We start from the raw sequence: 13801 nt of genomic DNA, 5'->3' as shown, positions 1-13801 counted from the left end.
CATGAGACTTCCCCCTTACCGCAAAATGAGGCCCGATATCCTGCACTGCGTGCAGAGCAATTCCGTGTTGCACATCACACATGAAAGGAGCCTTGATTTCCTTGATGGCACTCCAGAGAAACCCTAAGAACACTGTTTCCAGGCTAGAGGGAACCTGAGGTCACTGTAGCAACACGAAAGAGCTCCGTGGACCAAAAATCAACTCGAGATGAGAGGTTAGTCCCTGGCTTCGACTCCAGAGGAATACCACCTTACCACAAGCACCTCAAGAGGAGGCTTCTGTCAGCTCTAGGTATGTGAGAGGGACCCTGAGTTTGCGGCCTCAAGTGGAATGGACACTGTGATGCCCTGACTCGAAATAAGGGTTGATATCCCTGCAGTGACTTGAATGCAGGCTCGTCTTGCATCTCCCAAGACGAAAGGATGTCTGAATCCCCTGTTGAAACCACAGAGAAAGACCTAGTTCCCCACCTCATGGCGACCGGAGGCCTCACATCCTTTGAAAACTTCAGAGGTACGCGGAGATCAGTGCCTCCAATGGAGACGATGCCTGACTCCTCGTGAAACTTGATAGGAGTCCCAGGATTCCTGTGGCACGTGGAAAGGGACCCTTGCTCTCCCGCCTCAGCTGGAGAGGCGTCCCAATTGCCCTGCCAAGCCTCGAGGAGAATCCCGAGTTGTCCCTCGCAACTAGGCAGGAGTCCTGACGTCGCTGAACAAACACGTGGGTGGAAGGGCCATCCCCGTCGTAACTCGAGAATATACCCGAGGTTCCCGCCGCAACTCGAGAAAAACCATGAGACTTCCCCCTCGCCGCAAAATGAGGCCCGATATCCTGCACTGCGTGCAGAGCAATTCCGTGTTGCACATCACACATGAAAGGAGCCTTGATTTCCTTGATGGCACTCCAGAGAAACCCCAAGAACACTGTTTCCAGGCTAGAGGGAACCTGAGGTCACTGTAGCAACACGAAAGAGCTCCGTGGACCAAAAATCAACTCGAGATGAGAGGTTAGTCCCTGGCTTCGACCCCAGAGGAATACCACCTTACCACAAGCACCTCAAAAGGAGGCTTCTCTCAGCTCTAGGTATGTGAGAGGGTCCCTGAGTTTGCGGCCTCAAGTGGAATGGACACTGTGATGCCCTGACGCGAAATAAGGCCGGATATCCCTGCAGTGACTTGAATGCAGGCTCGTCTTGCATCTCCCAAAACGAAAGGATGTCTGAATCCCCTGTGGAGACCACAGAGAAAGACCTAGTTCCCCACCTCATCGGGACCGGAGGCCTCACATCCTTTGAAAACTCCAGAGGTATGCGGAGATCACTGCCTCCAAAGGAGTCGATGCCTGACTCCTCGTGAAACTTGATAGGAGCCGCAGGATTCCTGTGGCACGTGGAAATGGACCCTTGGTCTCCCGCCTCAGCTGGAGAGGCGTCCCAATTGCCCTGCCAAGCCTCGAGGAGAATCCCGAGTTGTCCCTCGCAACTAGGCAGGAGTCCTGACGGGGCTGAACAAACACGTGGGTGGAAGGGCCATCCCCGTCGTAACTCGACAATATACCCGAGGTTCCCGCCGCAACTCGAGAAAAACCATGAGACTTCCCCCTCGCTGCGAGATAAGTACCGATTCCCCTGCACTGCGTGCAGAGCAATTCCGTGTTGCACATCACACATGAAAGGAGCCTTGATTTCCTTGATGGCACTCCAGAGAAACCCAAGAACACTTTTGCAAGGCTAGAGGGATCCTGAGGTCACTGTAGCCACACGAAAGAGCTCCGTGGACCAAAAATCAACTAGAGATGAGAGTTTAATCCCTGGCTTCGACTACAGAGGAATACCACCTTACCACAAGCACGTCAAGATGAGGGTTTTCTCAGCTCTAGGTATGTGAGAGGGACCCTGATTTTGTGGCCCCAAGTGGAATGGACACTGCGATGCCCTGACGCGAAATAAGGCCGGATATGCATGCAGTGACTTGAATGCAGGCTCGTCTTGCATCTCCCAAGACGAAAAGATGTCTGAATCCATTGTGGAGACCACAGAGAAAGACCTAGTTCCCCACCTCATCGCGACCAGAGGCCTCACATCCTTTGAAAACTCCAGAGGCACGTGGAGATCAGTGCCTCCAAAGGAGACGATGCCTGACTCCTCGTGAAACTTGATAGGAATCTCAGGATTCCTGTGGCACGTGGAAAGGGACCCTTGGTCTCCCGCCTCAGCTGGAGAGGCATCCCAATTGCCCTGCCAAGCCTCGAGGAGAATCCCGAGTTGTCCCTCGCAACTAGGCAGGAGTCCTGGCGTCGGTGAACAAACACGTGTGTGGAAGGGCCATCCCCGTCGTAACTCGAGAATATACCCCAGGTTCCCGCCCTAACTCGAGAAAAACCATGAGACTTCCCCCTCGCCGCAAAATGAGGCCCGACATCCTGCACTGCGTGCAGAGCAATTCCGTGTTGCACATCACACATGAAAGGAGCCTTGATTTCCTTGATGGCACTCCAGAGAAACCCCAAGAACACTGTTTCAAGGCTAGAGGGAACCTGAGGTCACTGTAGCAACACGAAAGAGCTCCGTGGACCAAAAATCAACTCGAGATGAGAGGTTAGTCCCTGGCTTCGACTCCAGAGGAATACCACCTTACCACAAGCACCTCAAGAGGAGGCTTCTCTCAGCTCTAGGTATGTGAGAGGGACCCTGAGTTTGCAGCCTCAAGTCGAATGGACACCGGGATGCCCTGACTCGAAATCAGGCCGGATATCCTTGCAGTGACTTGAATGCAGGCTTGTCTTGCATCTGCCAGGACGAAAGGATGTCTGAATCCCCTGTGGAGACCACAGAGAAAGACCTAGTTCCCCACCTCATCGCGACCGGAGGCCTCACATCCTTTGAAAACTTCAGAGGTACGCGGAGATCAGTGCCGCCAAAGGAGACGATGCCTGACTCCTCGTGAAACTTGATAGGAGTTCCAGGATTCCTGTGGCACGTGGAAAGGGACCCTTGGTCTCCCGCCTCAGCTGGAGAGGCGTCCCAATTGCCCTGCCAAGCCTCGAGGAGAATCCCGAGTTGTCCCTCGCAACTAGGCAGGAGTCCTGACGGGGCTGAACAAACACGTGGGTGGAAGGGCCATCCCCGTCATAACTCGAGAATATACCCCAGGTTCCCGCCGCAACTCGAGAAAAACCATGAGACTTCCCCCTCGCCGCGAGATGAGGCCCGATTCCCCTACACTGCGTGCAGAGCAATTCCGTGTTGCACATCACACATGAAAGGAGCCTTGATTTCCTTGATGGCACTCCAGAGAAACACCAAGAACACTGTTTCAAGGCTAGAGGGATCCTGAGGTCACTGTAGCCACACGAAAGAGCTCCGTGGACCTAAAATCAACTCGAGATGACAGGTTAGTCGCTGGCTTCGACTCCAGAGGAATACCACCTTACCACAAGCACCTCAAGAGGAGGCTTCTCTCAGCTCTAGATATGTGAGAGGGACCCTGAGTTTGCGGCCTCAAGTGGAATGGACACTGCGATGCCCTGACGTGAAATAAGGCCAGATATCCCTGCAGTGACTTGAATGCAGGCTCGTCTTGCATTTCCCAAGTCGAAAAGATGTCTGAATCCCCTGTGGAGACCACAGAGAAAGAACTAGTTCCCCACCTCATCACGACAGGAGGCCTCACATTCTTTGAAAACTCCAGAGGCACGCGGAGATCAGTGCCTCCAAAGGAGACGATGCCTGACTTCTCGTGAAACTTGATAGGAGTCCCAGGATTCCTGTGGCACGTGGAAAGGGACCCTTGGTCTCCCGCTTCAGCTGGAGAGGCGTCCCAATTGCCCTGCCAAGCCTCAGGGAGAATCCCGAGTTGTCCCCTGTGACTAGGCAGGAGTCCTGACGTCGCTGAACAAACACGTGGGTGGATGTTCCATTCCCATCGTAACTAGATAATATAGCCCAGGTTCCCGCCGCAACTCGAGAAAAACCATGAGACTTCCCCCTCGCCGCGAGATGAGGCCCGATTCCCCTACACTGCGGGCAGAGCAATTCCGTGTTGCACATCACACATGAAAGGAGCCTTGATTTCCTTGATGGCACTCCAGAGAAACCCCAAGAACACTGTTTCAAGGCTAGAGGGATCCTGAGGTCACTGTAGCAACACGAAAGAGCTCCGTGGACCAGAAATCAACTCGAGATGAGAGGTTAGTCCCTGGCCTCGACTCCAGAGGAATACCACCTTACCACAAGCACCTCAAGAGGAGGCTTCTCTCAGCTCTAGGTATGTGAGAGGGACCCTGAGTTTGCGGCCTCAAGTGGAATGGACACCGCGATGCACTGACTCGAAATAAGGGTTGATATCCCTGCAGTGACTTGAATGCAGGCTCGTCTTGCAACTCCCAAGACGAAAGGATGTCTGAATCCCCTGTGGAGACCACAGAGAAAGACCTAGTTCCCAACCTCATCGCGACCGGAGGCCTCACATCCTTTGAAAACTCCAGAGGTACGCGGAGATCAGTGCCTCCAAAGGAGACGATGCCTGACTCCTCGTGAAACTTGATAGGAGTCCCAGGATTCCTGTGGCACGTGGAAAGGGACCCTTGGTCTGCCGCCTCAGCTGGAGAGGTGTCCCAATTGCCCTGCCAAGCCTCGAGGAGAATCCCGAGTTGTCCCTCGCAACTAGGCAGGAGTCCTGCCGTCGCTGAACAAACAGGTGGTTGGAAGGGCCATCCCCGTCGTAACTCGAGAATATACCCCAGGTTCCCGCCGCAACTCGAGAAAAACCATGAGACTTCCCCCTTGCCGCAAAATGAGGCCCGATATCCTGCACTGCGTGTAGAGCAATTCCGTGTTGCACATCACACATGAAAGGAGCCTTGATTTCCTTGATGGCACTCCAGAGAAACCCCAAGAACACTGTTTCCAGGCTAGAGGGAACCTGAGGTCACTGTAGCAACACGAAAGAGCTCCGTGGACCAAGAATCAACTCGAGATGAGAGGTTAGTCCCTGGCTTCGACTCCAGAGGAATACCACCTTACCACAAGCACCTCAAGAGGAGGCTTCTGTCAGCTCTAGGTATGTGAGAGGGACCCTGAGTTTGCGGCCTCAAGTGGAATGGACACTGTGATGCCCTGACTCGAAATAAGGCCGGATATCCCTGCAGTGACTTGAATGCAGGCTCGTCTTGCATCTCCCAAGACGAAAGGATGTCTGAATCCCCTGTGGAGACCACAGAGAAAGACCTAGTTCCCCACCTCATGGCGACCGGAGGCCTCACATGCTTTGAAAACTTCAGAGGTACGCGGAGATCAGTGCCTCCAATGGAGACGATGCCTGACTCCTCGTGAAACTTGATAGGAGTCCCAGGATTCCTGTGGCACGTGGAAAGGGACCCTTGCTCTCCCGCCTCAGCTGGAGAGGCGTCCCAATTGCCCTGCCAAGCCTCGAGGAGAATCCCGAGTTGTCCCTCGCAACTAGGCAGGAGTCCTGACGTCGCTGAACAAACACGTGGGTGGAAGGGCCATCCCCGTCGTAACTCGAGAATATACCCGAGGTTCCCGCCGCAACTCGAGAAAAACCATGAGACTTCCCCCTCGCCGCAAAATGAGGCCCGATACCCTGCACTGCGTGCAGAGCAATTCCGTGTTGCACATCACACATGAAAGGAGCCTTGATTTCCTTGATGGCACTCCAGAGAAACACCAAGAACACTGTTTCAAGTCTAGAGGGATCCTGAGGTCACTGTAGCCACACGAAAGAGCTCCGTGGACCTAAAATCAACTCGAGATGACAGGTTAGTCCCTGGCTTCGACTCCAGAGGAATACCACCTTACCACAAGCACCTCAAGAGGAGGCTTCTCTCAGCTCTAGATATGTGAGAGGGACCCTGAGTTTGCGGCCTCAAGTGGAATGGACACTGCGATGCCCTGACGCGAAATAAGGCCGGATATCCCTGCAGTGACTTGAATGCAGGCTCGTCTTGCATTTCCCAAGTCGAAAAGATGTCTGAATCCCCTGTGGAGACCACAGAGAAAGAACTAGTTCCCCACCTCATCACGACCGGAGGCCTCACATCCTTTGAAAACTCCAGAGGCACGCGGAGATCAGTGCCTTCAAAGGAGACGATGCCTGACTCCTCGTGAAACTTGATAGGAGTCCCAGGATTCCTGTGGCACGTGGAAAGGGATCCTTGGTCTCCCGCCTCAGCTGGAGAGGCGTCCCAATTGCCCTGCCAAGCCTCAGGGAGAATCCCGAGTTGTCCCTCGCAACTAGGCAGGAGTCCTGACGTCGCTAAACAAACACGTGGGTGGATGGGCCATTCCCATCGTAACTCGATAATATAGCCCAGGTTCCCGCCGCAACTCGAGAAAAACCATGAGACTTCCCCCTCGCCGCGAGATGAGGCCCGATTCCCCTACACTGCGGGCAGAGCAATTCCGTGTTGCACATCACACATGAAAGGAGCCTTGATTTCCTTGATGGCACTCCAGAGAAACCCCAAGAACACTGTTTCAAGGCTAGAGGGATCCTGAGGTCACTGTAGCAACACGAAAGAGCTCCGTGGACCAGAAATCAACTCGAGATGAGAGGTTAGTCCCTGGCTTCGACTCCAGAGGAATACCACCTTACCACAAGCACCTCAAGAGGAGGCTTCTCTCAGCTCTAGGTATGTGAGAGGGACCCTGAGTTTGCAGCCTCAAGTCGAATGGACACCGGGATGCCCTGACTCGAAATAAGGCCGGATATCCCTGCAGTGACTTGAATGCAGGCTTGTCTTGCATCTGCCAGGACGAAAGGATGTCTGAATCCCCTGTGGAGACCACAGAGAAAGACCTAGTTCCCCACCTCATCGCGACCGGAGGCCTCACATCCTTTGAAAACTTCAGAGGTACGCGGAGATCAGTGCCTCCAAAGGAGCCAATGCGTGACTCCTCGTGAAACTTGATAGGAGTCCCAGGATTCCTGTGGCACGTGGAAAGGGACCCTTGGTCTCCCGCCTCAGCTGGAGAGGCGTCCCAATGGCCCTGCCAAGCCTCGAGGAGAATCCCGAGTTGTCCCTCGCAACTAGGCATGAGTCCTGACGTCGCTGAACCAACACGTGGGTGGAAGGGCCATCCCCATCGTAACTCGATAATATAGCCCAGGTTCCCGCCGCAACTCGCGAGAAACCATGAGACTTCCCCCTCGCCGCGAGATGAGGCCCGATTCCCCTGCACTGCGTGCAGAGCAATTCCGTGTTACACAACACACATGAAAGAAGCCTTGATTTCCTTGATGGCACTCTAGAGAAACCCCAAGATCAATGTTTCAATGCTAGAGGGATCCTGAGGTCACTGTAGCAACACGAAAGAGCTCCGTGGACCAAAAATCAACTCGAGATGAGAGGTTAGTCCCTGGCTTCGACTCCAGAGGAATACCACCTTACCACTAGCACCTCAAGAGGAGGCTTCTCTCAGCTCTAGGTATGTGAGAGGGACCCTGAGTTTGCGGCCTCAAATGGAATGGACACTGCGATGCCCTGACGCGAAATAAGGCTGGATATCCCTGCAGTGACTTGAATGCAGGCTCGTCTTGCATTTCCCAAGTCGAAAAGATGTCTGAATCCCCTGTGGAGACCACAGAGAAAGAACTAGTTCCCCACCTCATCACGACCGGAGGCCTCACATCCTTTGAAAACTCCAGAGGCACGCGGAGATCAGTGCCTGCAAAGGAGACGATGCCTGACTCCTCGTGAAACTTGATAGGAGTCCCAGGATTCCTGTGGCACGTGGAAAGGGACCCTTGGTCTCCCGCCTCAGCTGGAGAGGCGTCCCAATTGCCCTGCCAAGCCTCAGGGAGAATCCCGAGTTGTCCCTCGCGACTAGGCAGGAGTCCTGACGTCGCTGAACAAACACGTGGGTGGAAGGGCCATTCCCATCGTAACTCGATAATATAGCCCAGGTTCCCGCCGCAACTCGAGAAAAACCATGAGACTTCCCCCTCGCCGCGAGATGAGGCCCGATTCCCCTACACTGCGTGCAGAACAATTCCGTGTTGCACATCACACATGAAAGGAGCCTTGATTTCCTTGATGGCACTCCAGAGAAACCCCAAGAACACTGTTTCAAGGCTAGAGGGATCCTGAGGTCACTGTAGCAACACAAAAGAGCTCCGTGGACCAGAAATCAACTCGAGATGAGAGGTTAGTCCCTGGCCTCGACTCCAGAGGAATACCACCTTACCACAAGCACCTCAAGAGGAGGCTTCTGTCAGCTCTAGGTATGTGAGAGGGACCCTGAGTTTGCGGCCTCAAGTGGAATGGACACCGCGATGCCCTGACTCGAAATAAGGCCGGATATCCCTGCAGTGACTTGAATGCAGGCTCGTCTTGCAACTCCCAAGACGAAAGGATGTCTGAATCCCCTGTGGAGACCACAGAGAAAGACCTAGTTCCCCACCTCATCGCGACCGGAGGCCTCACATCCTTTGAAAACTCCAGAGGTACGCGGAGATCATTGCCTCCAAAGGAGACGATGCCTGACTCCTCGTGAAACTTGATAGGAGTCCCAGGATTCCTGTGGCACGTGGAAAGGGACCCTTGGTCTCCCGCCTCAGCTGGAGAGGCGTCCCAATTGCCCTGCCAAGCCTCGAGGAGAATCCCGAGTTGTCCCTCGCAACTAGGCAGGAGTCCTGCCGTCGCTGAACAAACAGGTGGTTGGAAGGGCCATCCCCGTCGTAACTCGAGAATATAGCCCAGGTTCCCGCCGCAACTCGAGAAAAACCATGAGACTTCCCCCTTGCCGCAAAATGAGGCCCGATATCCTGCACTGCGTGCAGAGCAATTCCGTGTTGCACATCACACATGAAAGGAGCCTTGATTTCCTTGATGGCACTCCAGAGAAACCCCAAGAACACTGTTTCCAGGCTAGAGGGATCCTGAGGTCACTGTAGCCACACGAAAGAGCTCCGTGGACCAGAAATCAACTCGAGATGAGAGGTTAGTCCCTGGCTTCGACTCCAGAGGAATACCACCTTACCACAAGCACCTCAAGAGGAGGCTTCTCTCAGCTCTAGGTATGTGAGAGGGACCCTTCTCTTGCGGGCTCAAGTGGAATGGACACTGCGATGCCCTGTCGCGATATAAGGCCGGATATCCCTGCAGTGACTTGAATGCAGGCTTGTCTTGCATCTCCCAAGACGAAAGGATGTCTGAATCCCCTGTGCAGACCACAGAGAAAGACCTAGTTCCCCACCTCATCGCGACCGGAGGCCTCACATCCTTTGAAAACTCCAGAGGCACGCGGAGATCAGTGCCTCCAAAGGAGACGATGCCTGAATCCTCGTGAAACTTGATAGCAGTCCCAGGATTCTTGTGGCACGTGGAAAGGGACCCTTGGTCTCCCGCCTCAGCTGGAGAGGCATCCCAATTGCCCTGCCAAGCCTCGAGGAGAATCCCGAGTTGTCCCTCGCAACTAGGCAGGAGTCCTGACGTCGCTGAACAAACACGTGGGTGGAAGGGCCATCCCCGTCTTAACTCGAGAATATACCCCAGGTTCCCGCCGCAACTCGAGAAAAACCATGAGACTTCCCCCTCGCCGCGAGATGAGGCCCGATTCCCCTGCACTGCGTGCAGAGTAATTCCGTGTTGCACAACACACATGAAAGGAGCCTTGATTTCCTTGATGGCACTCCAGAGAAACCCCAAGAACACTGTTTCAAGGCTAGAGGGATCCTGAGGTCACTGTAGCAACACGAAAGAGCTCCGTGGACCAGAAATCAACTCGAGATGAGAGGTTAGTCCCTGGCTTCGACTCCAGACGAATACCATCTTACCACAAGCACCTCAAGAGGAGGCTTCTGTCAGCTCTAGGTATGTGAGAGGGACCCTGAGTTTGCGGCCTCAAGTGGAATGGACACTGTGATGCCCCGACTCGAAATAAGGCCGGATATCCCTGCAGTGACTTGAATGCAGGCTCGTCTTGCATCTCCCAAGAAGAAAGGATGTCTGAATCCCCTGTGGAGACCACAGAGAAAGACCTAGTTCCCCACCTCATGGCGACCGGAGGCCTCACATCCTTTGAAAACTCCAGAGGTACGCGGAGATCAGTGCCTCCAAAGGAGACGATGCCTGACTCCTCGGGAAACTTGATAGGAGTCCCAGGATTCCTGTGGCACGTGGAAAGGGACCCTTGATCTCCCGCCTCAGCTGGAGAGGCGTCCCAATTGCCCTGCCAAGCCTCGAGGAGAATCCCGAGTTGTCCCTCGCAACTAGGCAGGAGTCCTGACGTGTCTGAACAAACACTTGTGTGGAAGGGCCATCCCCGTCGTAACTCGAGAATATACCCCAGGTTCCCGCCGCAACTCGAAAAAAACCATGAGACTTCCCCCTCGCTGCAAGATGAGGCCCGATTCCCCTGCACTGCGTGCAGAGCAATTCCGTGTTGCACATCACACATGAAAGGAGCCTTGATTTCCTTGATGGCACTCCAGAGAAACCCCAAGAACACTGTTTCAAGGCTAGAGGGATCCTGAGGTCACTGTAGCCACACGAAAGAGCTCCGAGGACCAAGAATCAACTCGAGATGAGAGGTTAGTCCCTGGCTTCGACTCCAGAGGAATACCACCTTACCACAAGCACCTCAAGAGGAGGCTTCTCTCTGCTCTAGGTATGTGAGAGGGACCCTGAGTTTGCGGCCTCAAGTGGAATGGACACCGCGATGCCCTGACTCGAAATAAGGCCGGATATCCCTGCAGTGACTTGAATGCAGGCTCGTTTTGCATCTCCCAAGATGAAAGGATGTCTGAATCCCCTGTGTAGACCACAAAGACCTAGTTCCCCACCTCATCGCGACCGGAGGCCTCACATCCTTTGAAAACTCCAGAGGTACGTGGAGATCAGTGCCTCCAAAGGAGATGATGCCTGACTCTTCGTGAAACTTGATAGGAGACACAGGATTCCTGTGGCACGTGGAAAGGGAGTCTTGGTCTCCCGCCTCAGCTGGAGAGGCGTCCCATATGCCCTGCCAAGCCTCGAGGAGAATCCCGAGTTGTCCCTCGCAACTAGGCTGGAGTCCTGACGTCGCTGAACAAACACCTGTGTGGAAAGTCCATCCCCGTCGTAACTCGAGAATATACTCCAGGTTCCCGCCGCAACTCGAGAAAAACCATGAGACTTCCCCCTCGCCGCGAGATGAGGCCCAATTCCCCTGCACTTCGTGCAGAGCAATTCCGTGTTGCACATCACACATGAAAGGAGCCTTGATTTCCTTGGTGGCACTCCAGAGAAACCCCAAGAACACTGTTTCAAGGCTGAGGGATCCTGAGGTCACTGTAGCAACACGAAAGAACTCCATGGACCAAAAATCAACTCGAGATGAGAGGTTAGTCCCTGGCTTCGACTCCAGAGGACTACCACTTTACCACAAGCACCTCAACAGGAGGCTTCTCTCAGCTCTAAGTATGTGAGAGGGACCCTGAGATTGCGGCCTCAAGTGGAATGGACACCGCGATGCCCTGACTCGAAATAAGGCCGGATATCCCTGCAGTGACTTGAATGCAGGCTCGTCTTGCATCTCCCAAGACGAAAGGATGTCTGAATCCCCTGTGGAGACCACAGAGAAAGACCTAGTTCCCCACCTCATCGCGACCGGAGGCCTCACATCCTTTGAAAACTCCAGAGGTACGCGGAGATCAGTGCCTCCAAAGGAGAAGATGCCTGACTCCTCGGGAAACTTGATAGGAGTCCCAGGATTTCTGTGGCACGTGGAAAGGGACCCTTGGTCTCCCGCCTCAGCTGGAGAGGCGTCCCAATTGCCCTGCCAAGCCTCGAGGAGAATCCCGAGTTGTCCCTCGCAACTAGGCAGGAGTCCTGACGTCGCTGAACAAACACGTGGGTGGAAGGGCCATCCCCGTCATAACTCGAGAATATACCCCAGGTTCCCGCCGCAACTCGAGAAAAACCATGAGACTTCCCCCTCGCCGCGAGATGAGACCCGATTCCCCTACACTGCGTGCAGAGCAATTCCGTGTTGCACATCACACATGAAAGGAGCCTTGATTTCCTTGATGGCACTCCAGAGAAACACCAAGAACACTGTTTCAAGGCTAGAGGGATCCTGAGGTCACTGTAGCCACACGAAAGAGCTCCGTGGACCTAAAATCAACTCGAGATGACAGGTTAGTCCCTGGCTTCGACTCCAGAGGAATACCACCTTACCACAAGCACCTCAAGAGGAGGCTTCTCTCAGCTCTAGATATGTGAGAGGGACCCTGAGTTTGCGGCCTCAAGTGGAATGGACACTGCGATGCCCTGACGCGAAATAAGGCCGGATATCCCTGCAGTGACTTGAATGCAGGCTCGTCTTGCATTTCCCAAGTCGAAAAGATGTCTGAATCCACTGTGGAGACCACAGAGAAAGAACTAGTTCCCCACCTCATCACGACCGGAGGCCTCACATCCTTTGAAAGCTCCAGAGGCACGCGGAGATCAGTGCCTGCAAAGGAGACGATGCCTGACTCCTCGTGAAACTTGATAGGAGTCCCAGGATTCCTGTGGCACGTGGAAAGGGACCCTTGGTCTCCCGCCTCAGCTGGAGAGGCGTCCCAATTGCCCTGCCAAGCCTCAGGGAGAATCCCGAGTTGTCCCTCGCGACTAGGCAGGAGTCCTGACGTCGCTGAGCAAACACGTGGGTGAATGGGCCATTCCCATCGTAACTCGATAATATAGCCCAGGTTCCCGCCGCAACTCGAGAAAAACCATGAGACTTCCCCCTCGCCGCGAGATGAGGTCCGATTCCCCTACACTGCGTGCAGAGCAATTCCGTGTTGCACATCACACATGAAAGGAGCCTTGATTTCCTTAATGGCACTCCAGAGAAACCCCAAGAACACTGTTTCAAGGCTAGAGGGATCCTGAGGTCACTGTAGCAACACGAAAGAGCTCCGTGGACCAGAAATCAACTCGAGATGAGAGGTTAGTCCCTGGCTTCGACTCCAGAGGAATACCACCTTACCACAAGCACCTCAAGAGGAGGCTTCTCTCAGCTCTAGGTATGTGAGAGGGACCCTTCTCTTGCGGGCTCAAGTGGAATGGACACCGCGATGCACTGACTCGAAATAAGGCCGGATATCCCTGCAGTGACTTGAATGCAGGCTCGTCTTGCAACTCCCAAGACGAAAGGATGTCTGAATCCCCTGTGGAGACCACAGAGAAAGACCTAGTTCCCCACCTCATCGCGACCGGAGGCCTCACATCCTTTGAAAACTCCAGAGGTACGCGGAGATCAGTGCCTCCAAAGGAGACGATGCCTGACTCCTCGTGAAACTTGATAGGAGTCCCAGGATTCCTGTGGCACGTGGAAAGGGACCCTTGGTCTCCCGCCTCAGCTGGAGAGGCGTCCCAATTGCCCTGCCAAGCCTCGAGGAGAATCCCGAGTTGTCCCTCGCAACTAGGCAGGAGTCCTGCCGTCGCTGAACAAACAGGTGGTTGGAAGGGCCATCCTCGTCGTAACTCGAGAATATAGCCCAGGTTCCCGCCGCAACTCGCGAGAAACCATGAGACTTCCCCCTCGCCGCGAGATGAGGCCCGATTCCCCTGCACTGCGTGCAGAGCAATTCCGTGTTACACAACACACATGAAAGAAGCCTTGATTTCCTTGATGGCACTCTAGAGAAACCCCAAGAACACTGTTTCAAGGCTAGAGGGAACCTGAGGTCACTGTAGCAACACGAAAGAGCTCCGTGGACCAAGAATCAACTCGAGATGAGAGGTTAGTCCCTGGCTTCGACTCCAGAGGAATACCACCTTACCACAAGCACCTCAAGAGGAGGCTTC

This window comes from Cervus elaphus, chromosome X (assembly GCF_910594005.1).
Source record: "Cervus elaphus chromosome X, mCerEla1.1, whole genome shotgun sequence".
Lineage (NCBI taxonomy): Eukaryota > Metazoa > Chordata > Mammalia > Artiodactyla > Cervidae > Cervus > Cervus elaphus.
The sequence above is the reverse complement of the archived record's forward strand: the minus strand, read 5'-3'. Positions refer to the sequence as shown.